This window comes from Symphalangus syndactylus, chromosome 11, assembly GCF_028878055.3.
Source record: "Symphalangus syndactylus isolate Jambi chromosome 11, NHGRI_mSymSyn1-v2.1_pri, whole genome shotgun sequence".
In the NCBI taxonomy this organism is placed as follows: Eukaryota; Metazoa; Chordata; class Mammalia; order Primates; family Hylobatidae; genus Symphalangus; species Symphalangus syndactylus.
This window is the reverse complement of record NC_072433.2, coordinates 7953585-7969735: the sequence shown is the minus strand read 5'-3', so window position 1 is coordinate 7969735 and position 16151 is coordinate 7953585.

Genomic DNA, 16151 nt, shown 5'->3' with positions numbered 1-16151 from the left:
TCTTAGCGCTCCAAATGTCCAGTTGCATTTTCTACAGAAAGAGTGTTCAGATCTGCTCAATCAAAAGTATGGTTTAACTCTGTTAGCTGAATGCACAGATCAGAAAGAAGTTTCACAGAATGATTCTGTGTAGTTTATTTTTGGAGACATTCCTTTTTCCACTATTACCCTCTTAGCGCTCCGAATCTCCACTTGCATTTTCTACAGAAAGACTGTTACAGAACGGCTCAATCAAAACTAAGGTTCAAAACTTTTAGTTGAACAAACAGAACAGAAAGAAGTTTCACACAATTCTTCTGTGTAGTTTTTATTTGTAGACATTCTTTTTCCCAATATAGGCCTCTTAGCGCTCAGAATGTCCAATTGCAGTTTCTACAGAAAGAGTGTTTCAGAACGGCTCAATCAAAAGTAAGGTTCAACTCTGTTAATTGAATGCACAGAACAGAAAGTAGTTTCATACAATGCTTCTGTGTAGTTTATATTTGAACATATTCTTTTTTCCACTATTACCCACTTAGCGCTACGAATGTCCAGTTGCATTTTCTACAGACAGAGTGTTTCAAAACTGCTCAATCAAAAGTATGGTTTAACTCTGTTAGCTGAATGCTCAGATCAGAAAGAAGTTTCACAGAATGCTTCTGTGTAGTTTATATTTGAATATATTCCTTTATCCACTACTACGCTCTTAGCGCTCCAAATGTCCAGTTGCATTTTCAACAGCAAGAGTGTTCAGATCTGCTCAATCAAAAGTATGGTTTAACTCTGTTAGCTGAATGCACAGATCAGAAAGAAGTTTCACCGAATGATTCTGTGTAGTTTATATTTGAAGACATTCCTTTTTCCACTATTACCCTCTTAGCGCTCCGAATCTCCACTTGCATTTTCTACAAAAAGAGTGTTTCATAACTGCTCAATCAAAAATATGTTTTATCTCTGTTAACTGAATTTACAGATCAGAAATAAGTTTCACAGAGTGCATCTGTGTAGTTTTTATTTGAAGATATTCTTTTTCCCAATGTAGGCCTCCTAGCGCTTAGCATGTCCAATTGCAGTTTCTACAGAAAGAGTGTTTCAGAACGGCTCAATCAAAAGTAAGGTTCAACTCTGTTAGTTGAATGCACAGAACAGAAAGAATTTTCACAGAATGCTACTGTGTAGTTTATATTTGAATATATTCCTTTTTCCACTATTACCCTCTTAGCGCTCCGAATGTCCACTTGCATTTTCTACAGAAAGAGTGTTCAGAACTGCGCAATCAAAAGTATGGTTTAACTCTGTTAGCTTAATGAACATATCAGAAATAAGTTTCACACAATGCTTCTGTGTAGTTTTTATTTGAAGATATTATTTTCCCCAATAGAGGCCTCTTAGCGCTCAGAATGTCCAATTGCCGTTTCTACAGAAAGAGTGTTTCAGAAAGGCTCAATCAAAGTAAGGTTCAACTCTGTTAGTTGAATGCACAGAACAGAAAGAAGTTTCATACAATGGTTCTGTGTAGTTTATATTTGAACATATTCTTTTTTCCACTATTACCCACTTAGCGCTACGATTGTCCAGTTGCATTTTCTACAGACAGAGTGTTTCAAAACTGCTCAATCAAAACTATGGTTTAACTCTGTTAGCTGAATGCTCAGATCAGAAAGAAGTTTCACAGAATGCTTCTGTGTAGTTTATATTTGAATATATTCCTTTTTCCACTACTACGCTCTTAGCGCTCCAAATGTCCAGTTGCATTTTCAACAGAAAGAGTGTTCAGATCTGCTCAATCAAAAGTATGGTTTAACTCTGTTAGCTGAATGCACAGATCAGAAAGAAGTTTCACCGAATGATTCTGTGTAGTTTATATTTGAAGACATTCCTTTTTCCACTATTACCCTCTTAGCGCTCCGAATCTCCACTTGCATTTTCTACAAAAAGAGTGTTTCATAACTGCTCAATCAAAAATATGTTTTATCTCTGTTAACTGAATTTACAGATCAGAAATAAGTTTCACAGAATGCATCTGTGTAGTATTTATTTGAAGATATTCTTTTTCCCAATGTAGGCCTCTTAGTGCTTAGCATGTCCAATTGCAGTTTCTACAGAAAGAGTGTTTCAGAACGGCTCAATCAAAAGTAAGGTTCAACTCTGTTAGTTGAATGCACAGAACAGAAAGAATTTTCACAGAATGCTACTGTTTAGTTTATATTTGAATATATTCCTTTTTCCACTATTACCCTCTTAGCGCTCCGAATGTCCACTTGCATTTTCTACACAAAGAGTGTTCAGAACTGCGCAATCAAAAGTATGGTTTAACTCTGTTAGCTTAGTGAACATATCAGAAATAAGTTTCACACAATGCTTCTGTGTAGTTTTTATTTGAAGATATTATTTTTCCCAATAGAGGCCTCTTAGCGCTCAGAATGTCCAATTGCAGTTTCTACAGAAAGAGTGTTTCAGAAAGGCTCAATCAAAAGTAAGGTTCAACTCTGTTAGTTGAATGCACAGAACAGAAAGAAGTTTCATACAATGCTTCGGTGTAGTTTATATTTGAACATATACTTTTTTCCACTATTACCACTTAGCGCTACGAATGTCCAGTTGCATTTTCTACAGACAGAGTGTTTCAAAACTGCTCAATCAAAAGTATGGTTTAACTCTGTTAGCTGAATGCTCAGATCAGAAAGAAGTTTCACAGAATGCTTCTGTGTAGTTTATATTTGAATATATTCCTTTTTCCACTACTACTCTCTTAGCGCTCCAAATGTCCAATTGCATTTTCTACAGAAAGAGTGTTCAGATCTGCTCAATGAAAAGTATGGTTTAACTCTGTTAGCTGAATGCACAGAGCAGAAAGAAGTTTCACAGAATGATTCTCTGTAGTTTATTTTTGGAGACATTCCTTTTACCACTATTACCCTCTTAGCGCTCCGAATCTCCACTTGCATTTTCTACAGAAAGACTGTTACAGAACGGCTCAATCAAAACTAAGGTTCAACTCTTTTAGTTGAACAAACAGAACAGAAAGAAGTTTCACACAATTCTTCTGTGTAGTGTTTATTTGTAGACATTCTTTTTCCCAATATAGGCCTCTTAGCGCTCAGAATGTCCAATTGCAGTTTCTACAGAAAGAGTGTTTCAGAACGGCTCAATCAAAAGTAAGGTTCAACTCTGTTAGTTGAATGCACAGAACAGAAAGACGTTTCATACAATGCTTCTGTGTAGTTTATATTTGAACATATTCTTTTTTCCACTATTACCCACTTAGCGCTACGAATGTCCAGTTGCATTTTCTACAGACAGAGTGTTTCAAAACTGCTCAATCAAAAGTATGGTTTAACTCTGTTAGCTGAATGCTCAGATCAGAAAGAAGTTTCACAGAATGCTTCTGTGTAGTTTATATTTGAATATATTCCTTTTTCCACTACTACGCTCTTAGCGCTCCAAATGTCCAGTTGCATTTTCAACAGCAAGAGTGTTCAGATCTGCTCAATCAAAAGTATGGTTTAACTCTGTTAGCTGAATGCACAGATCAGAAAGAAGTTTCACCGAATGATTCTGTGTAGTTTATATTTGAAGACATTCCTTTTTCCACTATTACCCTCTTAGCGCTCCGAATCTCCACTTGCATTTTCTACAAAAAGAGTGTTTCATAACTGCTCAATCAAAAATATGTTTTATCTCTGTTAACTGAATTTACAGATCAGAAATAAGTTTCACAGAATGCATCTGTGTAGTTGATATTTGAAGATATTCTTTTTCCCAATGTAGGCCTCTTAGCGCTTAGCATGTCCAATTGCAGTTTCTACAGAAAGAGTGTTTCAGAACGGCTCAATCAAAAGTAAGGTTCAACTCTGTTAGTTGAATGCACAGAACAGAAAGAATTTTCACAGAATGCTACTGTGTAGTTTATATTTGAATATATTCCTTTTTCCACTATTACCCTCTTAGCGCTCCGAATGTCCACTTGCATTTTCTACAGAAAGAGTGTTCAGAACTGCGCAATCAAAAGTATGGTTTAACTCTGTTAGCTTAATGAACATATCAGAAATAAGTTTCACACAATGTTTCTGTGTAGTTTTTATTTGAAGATATTATTTTTCCCAATAGAGGCCTCTTAGCGCTCAGAATGTCCAATTGCAGTTTCTACAGAAAGAGTGTTTCAGAAAGGCTCAATCAAAAGTAAGGTTCAACTCTGTTAGTTGAATGCACAGAACAGAAAGAAGTTTCATACAATGCTTCGGTGTAGTTTATATTTGAACATATACTTTTTTCCACTATTACCCACTTAGCGCTACGAATGTCCAGTTGCATTTTCTACAGACAGAGTGTTTCAAAACTGCTCAATCAAAAGTATGGTTTAACTCTGTTAGCTGAATGCTCAGATCAGAAAGAAGTTTCACAGAATGCTTCTGTGTAGTTTATATTTGAATATATTCCTTTTTCCACTACTACTCTCTTAGCGCTCCAAATGTCCAGTTGCATTTTCTACAGAAAGAGTGTTCAGATCTGCTCAATCAAAAGTATGGTTTAACTCTGTTAACTGAATGCACAGATCAGAAAGAAGTTTCACAGAATGATTCTGTGTAGTTTATATTTGGAGAAATTCCTTTTTCCACAATTACCCTCTTAGCGCTCCGAATCTCCACTTGCATTTTCTACAGAAAGAGTGTTTCAGAACGGCTCAATCAAAACTAAGGTTCAACTCTTTTAGGTGAACAAACAGAACAGAAAGAAGTTTCACACAATTCTTCTGTGTAGTTTTTATTTGTAGACATTCTTTTTCCCAATATAGGCCTCTTAGCGCTCAGAATGTCCAATTGCAGTTTCTACAGAAAGAGTGTTTCAGAACGGCTCAATCAAAAGTAAGGTTCAACTCTGTTAATTGAATGCACAGAACAGAAAGTAGTTTCATACAATGCTTCTGTGTAGTTTATATTTGAACATATTCTTTTTTCCACTATTACCCACTTAGCGCTACGAATGTCCAGTTGCATTTTCTACAGACAGAGTGTTTCAAAACTGCTCAATCAAAAGTATGGTTTAACTCTGTTAGCTGAATGCTCAGATCAGAAAGAAGTTTCACAGAATGCTTCTGTGTAGTTTATATTTGAATATATTCCTTTATCCACTACTACGCTCTTAGCGCTCCAAATGTCCAGTTGCATTTTCAACAGCAAGAGTGTTCAGATCTGCTCAATCAAAAGTATGGTTTAACTCTGTTAGCTGAATGCACAGATCAGAAAGAAGTTTCACCGAATGATTCTGTGTAGTTTATATTTGAAGACATTCCTTTTTCCACTATTACCCTCTTAGCGCTCCGAATCTCCACTTGCATTTTCTACAAAAAGAGTGTTTCATAACTGCTCAATCAAAAATATGTTTTATCTCTGTTAACTGAATTTACAGATCAGAAATAAGTTTCACAGAGTGCATCTGTGTAGTTTTTATTTGAAGATATTCTTTTTCCCAATGTAGGCCTCCTAGCGCTTAGCATGTCCAATTGCAGTTTCTACAGAAAGAGTGTTTCAGAACGGCTCAATCAAAAGTAAGGTTCAACTCTGTTAGTTGAATGCACAGAACAGAAAGAATTTTCACAGAATGCTACTGTGTAGTTTATATTTGAATATATTCCTTTTTCCACTATTACCCTCTTAGCGCTCCGAATGTCCACTTGCATTTTCTACAGAAAGAGTGTTCAGAACTGCGCAATCAAAAGTATGGTTTAACTCTGTTAGCTTAATGAACATATCAGAAATAAGTTTCACACAATGCTTCTGTGTAGTTTTTATTTGAAGATATTATTTTCCCCAATAGAGGCCTCTTAGCGCTCAGAATGTCCAATTGCCGTTTCTACAGAAAGAGTGTTTCAGAAAGGCTCAATCAAAGTAAGGTTCAACTCTGTTAGTTGAATGCACAGAACAGAAAGAAGTTTCATACAATGGTTCTGTGTAGTTTATATTTGAACATATTCTTTTTTCCACTATTACCCACTTAGCGCTACGATTGTCCAGTTGCATTTTCTACAGACAGAGTGTTTCAAAACTGCTCAATCAAAACTATGGTTTAACTCTGTTAGCTGAATGCTCAGATCAGAAAGAAGTTTCACAGAATGCTTCTGTGTAGTTTATATTTGAATATATTCCTTTTTCCACTACTACGCTCTTAGCGCTCCAAATGTCCAGTTGCATTTTCAACAGAAAGAGTGTTCAGATCTGCTCAATCAAAAGTATGGTTTAACTCTGTTAGCTGAATGCACAGATCAGAAAGAAGTTTCACCGAATGATTCTGTGTAGTTTATATTTGAAGACATTCCTTTTTCCACTATTACCCTCTTAGCGCTCCGAATCTCCACTTGCATTTTCTACAAAAAGAGTGTTTCATAACTGCTCAATCAAAAATATGTTTTATCTCTGTTAACTGAATTTACAGATCAGAAATAAGTTTCACAGAATGCATCTGTGTAGTATTTATTTGAAGATATTCTTTTTCCCAATGTAGGCCTCTTAGTGCTTAGCATGTCCAATTGCAGTTTCTACAGAAAGAGTGTTTCAGAACGGCTCAATCAAAAGTAAGGTTCAACTCTGTTAGTTGAATGCACAGAACAGAAAGAATTTTCACAGAATGCTACTGTTTAGTTTATATTTGAATATATTCCTTTTTCCACTATTACCCTCTTAGCGCTCCGAATGTCCACTTGCATTTTCTACACAAAGAGTGTTCAGATCTGCTCAATCAAAAGTATGGTTTAACTCTGTTAGCTGAATGCACAGATCAGAAAGAAGTTTCACAGAATGATTCTGTGTAGTTTATTTTTGGAGACATTCCTTTTTCCACTATTACCCTCTTAGCGCTCCGAATCTCCACTTGCATTTTCTACAGAAAGACTGTTACAGAACGGCTCAATCAAAACTAAGGTTCAAATCTTTTAGTTGAACAAACAGAACAGAAAGAAGTTTCACACAATTCTTCTGTGTAGTTTTTATTTGTAGACATTCTTTTTCCCAATATAGGCCTCTTAGCGCTCAGAATGTCCAATTGCAGTTTCTACAGAAAGAGTGTTTCAGAACGGCTCAATCAAAAGTAAGGTTCAACTCTGTTAATTGAATGCACAGAACAGAAAGTAGTTTCATACAATGCTTCTGTGTAGTTTATATTTGAACATATTCTTTTTTCCACTATTACCCACTTAGCGCTACGAATGTCCAGTTGCATTTTCTACAGACAGAGTGTTTCAAAACTGCTCAATCAAAAGTATGGTTTAACTCTGTTAGCTGAATGCTCAGATCAGAAAGAAGTTTCACAGAATGCTTCTGTGTAGTTTATATTTGAATATATTCCTTTATCCACTACTACGCTCTTAGCGCTCCAAATGTCCAGTTGCATTTTCAACAGCAAGAGTGTTCAGATCTGCTCAATCAAAAGTATGGTTTAACTCTGTTAGCTGAATGCACAGATCAGAAAGAAGTTTCACCGAATGATTCTGTGTAGTTTATATTTGAAGACATTCCTTTTTCCACTATTACCCTCTTAGCGCTCCGAATCTCCACTTGCATTTTCTACAAAAAGAGTGTTTCATAACTGCTCAATCAAAAATATGTTTTATCTCTGTTAACTGAATTTACAGATCAGAAATAAGTTTCACAGAGTGCATCTGTGTAGTTTTTATTTGAAGATATTCTTTTTCCCAATGTAGGCCTCCTAGCGCTTAGCATGTCCAATTGCAGTTTCTACAGAAAGAGTGTTTCAGAACGGCTCAATCAAAAGTAAGGTTCAACTCTGTTAGTTGAATGCACAGAACAGAAAGAATTTTCACAGAATGCTACTGTGTAGTTTATATTTGAATATATTCCTTTTTCCACTATTACCCTCTTAGCGCTCCGAATGTCCACTTGCATTTTCTACAGAAAGAGTGTTCAGAACTGCGCAATCAAAAGTATGGTTTAACTCTGTTAGCTTAATGAACATATCAGAAATAAGTTTCACACAATGCTTCTGTGTAGTTTTTATTTGAAGATATTATTTTCCCCAATAGAGGCCTCTTAGCGCTCAGAATGTCCAATTGCCGTTTCTACAGAAAGAGTGTTTCAGAAAGGCTCAATCAAAGTAAGGTTCAACTCTGTTAGTTGAATGCACAGAACAGAAAGAAGTTTCATACAATGGTTCTGTGTAGTTTATATTTGAACATATTCTTTTTTCCACTATTACCCACTTAGCGCTACGATTGTCCAGTTGCATTTTCTACAGACAGAGTGTTTCAAAACTGCTCAATCAAAACTATGGTTTAACTCTGTTAGCTGAATGCTCAGATCAGAAAGAAGTTTCACAGAATGCTTCTGTGTAGTTTATATTTGAATATATTCCTTTTTCCACTACTACGCTCTTAGCGCTCCAAATGTCCAGTTGCATTTTCAACAGAAAGAGTGTTCAGATCTGCTCAATCAAAAGTATGGTTTAACTCTGTTAGCTGAATGCACAGATCAGAAAGAAGTTTCACCGAATGATTCTGTGTAGTTTATATTTGAAGACATTCCTTTTTCCACTATTACCCTCTTAGCGCTCCGAATCTCCACTTGCATTTTCTACAAAAAGAGTGTTTCATAACTGCTCAATCAAAAATATGTTTTATCTCTGTTAACTGAATTTACAGATCAGAAATAAGTTTCACAGAATGCATCTGTGTAGTATTTATTTGAAGATATTCTTTTTCCCAATGTAGGCCTCTTAGTGCTTAGCATGTCCAATTGCAGTTTCTACAGAAAGAGTGTTTCAGAACGGCTCAATCAAAAGTAAGGTTCAACTCTGTTAGTTGAATGCACAGAACAGAAAGAATTTTCACAGAATGCTACTGTTTAGTTTATATTTGAATATATTCCTTTTTCCACTATTACCCTCTTAGCGCTCCGAATGTCCACTTGCATTTTCTACACAAAGAGTGTTCAGAACTGCGCAATCAAAAGTATGGTTTAACTCTGTTAGCTTAGTGAACATATCAGAAATAAGTTTCACACAATGCTTCTGTGTAGTTTTTATTTGAAGATATTATTTTTCCCAATAGAGGCCTCTTAGCGCTCAGAATGTCCAATTGCAGTTTCTACAGAAAGAGTGTTTCAGAAAGGCTCAATCAAAAGTAAGGTTCAACTCTGTTAGTTGAATGCACAGAACAGAAAGAAGTTTCATACAATGCTTCGGTGTAGTTTATATTTGAACATATACTTTTTTCCACTATTACCACTTAGCGCTACGAATGTCCAGTTGCATTTTCTACAGACAGAGTGTTTCAAAACTGCTCAATCAAAAGTATGGTTTAACTCTGTTAGCTGAATGCTCAGATCAGAAAGAAGTTTCACAGAATGCTTCTGTGTAGTTTATATTTGAATATATTCCTTTTTCCACTACTACTCTCTTAGCGCTCCAAATGTCCAATTGCATTTTCTACAGAAAGAGTGTTCAGATCTGCTCAATCAAAAGTATGGTTTAACTCTGTTAGCTGAATGCACAGAGCAGAAAGAAGTTTCACAGAATGATTCTCTGTAGTTTATTTTTGGAGACATTCCTTTTACCACTATTACCCTCTTAGCGCTCCGAATCTCCACTTGCATTTTCTACAGAAAGACTGTTACAGAACGGCTCAATCAAAACTAAGGTTCAACTCTTTTAGTTGAACAAACAGAACAGAAAGAAATTTCACACAATTCTTCTGTGTAGTGTTTATTTGTAGACATTCTTTTTCCCAATATAGGCCTCTTAGCGCTCAGAATGTCCAATTGCAGTTTCTACAGAAAGAGTGTTTCAGAACGGCTCAATCAAAAGTAAGGTTCAACTCTGTTAGTTGAATGCACAGAACAGAAAGACGTTTCATACAATGCTTCTGTGTAGTTTATATTTGAACATATTCTTTTTTCCACTATTACCCACTTAGCGCTACGAATGTCCAGTTGCATTTTCTACAGACAGAGTGTTTCAAAACTGCTCAATCAAAAGTATGGTTTAACTCTGTTAGCTGAATGCTCAGATCAGAAAGAAGTTTCACAGAATGCTTCTGTGTAGTTTATATTTGAATATATTCCTTTTTCCACTACTACGCTCTTAGCGCTCCAAATGTCCAGTTGCATTTTCAACAGCAAGAGTGTTCAGATCTGCTCAATCAAAAGTATGGTTTAACTCTGTTAGCTGAATGCACAGATCAGAAAGAAGTTTCACCGAATGATTCTGTGTAGTTTATATTTGAAGACATTCCTTTTTCCACTATTACCCTCTTAGCGCTCCGAATCTCCACTTGCATTTTCTACAAAAAGAGTGTTTCATAACTGCTCAATCAAAAATATGTTTTATCTCTGTTAACTGAATTTACAGATCAGAAATAAGTTTCACAGAATGCATCTGTGTAGTTGATATTTGAAGATATTCTTTTTCCCAATGTAGGCCTCTTAGCGCTTAGCATGTCCAATTGCAGTTTCTACAGAAAGAGTGTTTCAGAACGGCTCAATCAAAAGTAAGGTTCAACTCTGTTAGTTGAATGCACAGAACAGAAAGAATTTTCACAGAATGCTACTGTGTAGTTTATATTTGAATATATTCCTTTTTCCACTATTACCCTCTTAGCGCTCCGAATGTCCACTTGCATTTTCTACAGAAAGAGTGTTCAGAACTGCGCAATCAAAAGTATGGTTTAACTCTGTTAGCTTAATGAACATATCAGAAATAAGTTTCACACAATGTTTCTGTGTAGTTTTTATTTGAAGATATTATTTTTCCCAATAGAGGCCTCTTAGCGCTCAGAATGTCCAATTGCAGTTTCTACAGAAAGAGTGTTTCAGAAAGGCTCAATCAAAAGTAAGGTTCAACTCTGTTAGTTGAATGCACAGAACAGAAAGTAGTTTCATACAATGCTTCGGTGTAGTTTATATTTGAACATATACTTTTTTCCACTATTACCCACTTAGCGCTACGAATGTCCAGTTGCATTTTCTACAGACAGAGTGTTTCAAAACTGCTCAATCAAAAGTATGGTTTAACTCTGTTAGCTGAATGCTCAGATCAGAAAGAAGTTTCACAGAATGCTTCTGTGTAGTTTATATTTGAATATATTCCTTTTTCCACTACTACTCTCTTAGCGCTCCAAATGTCCAGTTGCATTTTCTACAGAAAGAGTGTTCAGATCTGCTCAATCAAAAGTATGGTTTAACTCTGTTAACTGAATGCACAGATCAGAAAGAAGTTTCACAGAATGATTCTGTGTAGTTTATATTTGGAGAAATTCCTTTTTCCACAATTACCCTCTTAGCGCTCCGAATCTCCACTTGCATTTTCTACAGAAAGAGTGTTTCAGAACGGCTCAATCAAAACTAAGGTTCAACTCTTTTAGGTGAACAAACAGAACAGAAAGAAGTTTCACACAATTCTTCTGTGTAGTTTTTATTTGTAGACATTCTTTTTCCCAATATAGGACTCTTAGCGCTCAGAATGTCCAATTGCAGTTTCTACAGAAAGAGTGTTTCAGAACGGCTCAATCAAAAGTAAGGTTCAACTCTGTTAATTGAATGCACAGAACAGAAAGTAGTTTCATACAATGCTTCTGTGTAGTTTATATTTGAACATATTCTTTTTTCCACTATTACCCACTTAGCGCTACGAATGTCCAGTTGCATTTTCTACAGACAGAGTGTTTCAAAACTGCTCAATCAAAAGTATGGTTTAACTCTGTTAGCTGAATGCTCAGATCAGAAAGAAGTTTCACAGAATGCTTCTGTGTAGTTTATATTTGAATATATTCCTTTATCCACTACTACGCTCTTAGCGCTCCAAATGTCCAGTTGCATTTTCAACAGCAAGAGTGTTCAGATCTGCTCAATCAAAAGTATGGTTTAACTCTGTTAGCTGAATGCACAGATCAGAAAGAAGTTTCACCGAATGATTCTGTGTAGTTTATATTTGAAGACATTCCTTTTTCCACTATTACCCTCTTAGCGCTCCGAATCTCCACTTGCATTTTCTACAAAAAGAGTGTTTCATAACTGCTCAATCAAAAATATGTTTTATCTCTGTTAACTGAATTTACAGATCAGAAATAAGTTTCACAGAGTGCATCTGTGTAGTTTTTATTTGAAGATATTCTTTTTCCCAATGTAGGCCTCCTAGCGCTTAGCATGTCCAATTGCAGTTTCTACAGAAAGAGTGTTTCAGAACGGCTCAATCAAAAGTAAGGTTCAACTCTGTTAGTTGAATGCACAGAACAGAAAGAATTTTCACAGAATGCTACTGTGTAGTTTATATTTGAATATATTCCTTTTTCCACTATTACCCTCTTAGCGCTCCGAATGTCCACTTGCATTTTCTACAGAAAGAGTGTTCAGAACTGCGCAATCAAAAGTATGGTTTAACTCTGTTAGCTTAATGAACATATCAGAAATAAGTTTCACACAATGCTTCTGTGTAGTTTTTATTTGAAGATATTATTTTCCCCAATAGAGGCCTCTTAGCGCTCAGAATGTCCAATTGCCGTTTCTACAGAAAGAGTGTTTCAGAAAGGCTCAATCAAAGTAAGGTTCAACTCTGTTAGTTGAATGCACAGAACAGAAAGAAGTTTCATACAATGGTTCTGTGTAGTTTATATTTGAACATATTCTTTTTTCCACTATTACCCACTTAGCGCTACGATTGTCCAGTTGCATTTTCTACAGACAGAGTGTTTCAAAACTGCTCAATCAAAACTATGGTTTAACTCTGTTAGCTGAATGCTCAGATCAGAAAGAAGTTTCACAGAATGCTTCTGTGTAGTTTATATTTGAATATATTCCTTTTTCCACTACTACGCTCTTAGCGCTCCAAATGTCCAGTTGCATTTTCAACAGAAAGAGTGTTCAGATCTGCTCAATCAAAAGTATGGTTTAACTCTGTTAGCTGAATGCACAGATCAGAAAGAAGTTTCACCGAATGATTCTGTGTAGTTTATATTTGAAGACATTCCTTTTTCCACTATTACCCTCATAGCGCTCCGAATCTCCACTTGCATTTTCTACAAAAAGAGTGTTTCATAACTGCTCAATCAAAAATATGTTTTATCTCTGTTAACTGAATTTACAGATCAGAAATAAGTTTCACAGAATGCATCTGTGTAGTATTTATTTGAAGATATTCTTTTTCCCAATGTAGGCCTCTTAGTGCTTAGCATGTCCAATTGCAGTTTCTACAGAAAGAGTGTTTCAGAACGGCTCAATCAAAAGTAAGGTTCAACTCTGTTAGTTGAATGCACAGAACAGAAAGAATTTTCACAGAATGCTACTGTTTAGTTTATATTTGAATATATTCCTTTTTCCACTATTACCCTCTTAGCGCTCCGAATGTCCACTTGCATTTTCTACACAAAGAGTGTTCAGAACTGCGCAATCAAAAGTATGGTTTAACTCTGTTAGCTTAGTGAACATATCAGAAATAAGTTTCACACAATGCTTCTGTGTAGTTTTTATTTGAAGATATTATTTTTCCCAATAGAGGCCTCTTAGCGCTCAGAATGTCCAATTGCAGTTTCTACAGAAAGAGTGTTTCAGAAAGGCTCAATCAAAAGTAAGGTTCAACTCTGTTAGTTGAATGCACAGAACAGAAAGAAGTTTCATACAATGCTTCGGTGTAGTTTATATTTGAACATATACTTTTTTCCACTATTACCACTTAGCGCTACGAATGTCCAGTTGCATTTTCTACAGACAGAGTGTTTCAAAACTGCTCAATCAAAAGTATGGTTTAACTCTGTTAGCTGAATGCTCAGATCAGAAAGAAGTTTCACAGAATGCTTCTGTGTAGTTTATATTTGAATATATTCCTTTTTCCACTACTACTCTCTTAGCGCTCCAAATGTCCAATTGCATTTTCTACAGAAAGAGTGTTCAGATCTGCTCAATCAAAAGTATGGTTTAACTCTGTTAGCTGAATGCACAGAGCAGAAAGAAGTTTCACAGAATGATTCTCTGTAGTTTATTTTTGGAGACATTCCTTTTACCACTATTACCCTCTTAGCGCTCCGAATCTCCACTTGCATTTTCTACAGAAAGACTGTTACAGAACGGCTCAATCAAAACTAAGGTTCAACTCTTTTAGTTGAACAAACAGAACAGAAAGAAGTTTCACACAATTCTTCTGTGTAGTGTTTATTTGTAGACATTCTTTTTCCCAATATAGGCCTCTTAGCGCTCAGAATGTCCAATTGCAGTTTCTACAGAAAGAGTGTTTCAGAACGGCTCAATCAAAAGTAAGGTTCAACTCTGTTAGTTGAATGCACAGAACAGAAAGACGTTTCATACAATGCTTCTGTGTAGTTTATATTTGAACATATTCTTTTTTCCACTATTACCCACTTAGCGCTACGAATGTCCAGTTGCATTTTCTACAGACAGAGTGTTTCAAAACTGCTCAATCAAAAGTATGGTTTAACTCTGTTAGCTGAATGCTCAGATCAGAAAGAAGTTTCACAGAATGCTTCTGTGTAGTTTATATTTGAATATATTCCTTTTTCCACTACTACGCTCTTAGCGCTCCAAATGTCCAGTTGCATTTTCAACAGCAAGAGTGTTCAGATCTGCTCAATCAAAAGTATGGTTTAACTCTGTTAGCTGAATGCACAGATCAGAAAGAAGTTTCACCGAATGATTCTGTGTAGTTTATATTTGAAGACATTCCTTTTTCCACTATTACCCTCTTAGCGCTCCGAATCTCCACTTGCATTTTCTACAAAAAGAGTGTTTCATAACTGCTCAATCAAAAATATGTTTTATCTCTGTTAACTGAATTTACAGATCAGAAATAAGTTTCACAGAATGCATCTGTGTAGTTGATATTTGAAGATATTCTTTTTCCCAATGTAGGCCTCTTAGCGCTTAGCATGTCCAATTGCAGTTTCTACAGAAAGAGTGTTTCAGAACGGCTCAATCAAAAGTAAGGTTCAACTCTGTTAGTTGAATGCACAGAACAGAAAGAATTTTCACAGAATGCTACTGTGTAGTTTATATTTGAATATATTCCTTTTTCCACTATTACCCTCTTAGCGCTCCGAATGTCCACTTGCATTTTCTACAGAAAGAGTGTTCAGAACTGCGCAATCAAAAGTATGGTTTAACTCTGTTAGCTTAATGAACATATCAGAAATAAGTTTCACACAATGTTTCTGTGTAGTTTTTATTTGAAGATATTATTTTTCCCAATAGAGGCCTCTTAGCGCTCAGAATGTCCAATTGCAGTTTCTACAGAAAGAGTGTTTCAGAAAGGCTCAATCAAAAGTAAGGTTCAACTCTGTTAGTTGAATGCACAGAACAGAAAGAAGTTTCATACAATGCTTCGGTGTAGTTTATATTTGAACATATACTTTTTTCCACTATTACCCACTTAGCGCTACGAATGTCCAGTTGCATTTTCTACAGACAGAGTGTTTCAAAACTGCTCAATCAAAAGTATGGTTTAACTCTGTTAGCTGAATGCTCAGATCAGAAAGAAGTTTCACAGAATGCTTCTGTGTAGTTTATATTTGAATATATTCCTTTTTCCACTACTACTCTCTTAGCGCTCCAAATGTCCAGTTGCATTTTCTACAGAAAGAGTGTTCAGATCTGCTCAATCAAAAGTATGGTTTAACTCTGTTACCTGAATTCACAGATCAGAAAGAAGTTTCACAGAATGATTCTGTGTAGTTTATATTTGGAGAAATTCCTTTTTCCACAATTACCCTCTTAGCGCTCCGAATCTCCACTTGCATTTTCTACAGAAAGAGTGTTTCAGAACGGCTCAATCAAAACTAAGGTTCAACTCTTTTAGGTGAACAAACAGAACAGAAAGAAGTTTCACACAATTCTTCTGTGTAGTTTTTATTTGTAGACATTCTTTTTCCCAATATAGGCCTCTTAGCGCTCAGAATGTCCAATTGCAGTTTCTACAGAAAGAGTGTTTCAGAACGGCTCAATCAAAAGTAAGGTTCAACTCTGTTAGTTGAATGCACAGAACAGAAAGAAGTTTCATACAATGCTTCTGTGTAGTTTATATTTGAACATATTCTTTTTTCCACTATTACCCACTTAGCGCTACGAATGTCCAGTTGCATTTTCTACAGACAGAGTGTTTCAAAACTGCTCAATCAAAAGTATGGTTTAACTCTGTTAGCTGAATGCTCAGATCAGAAAGTAGTT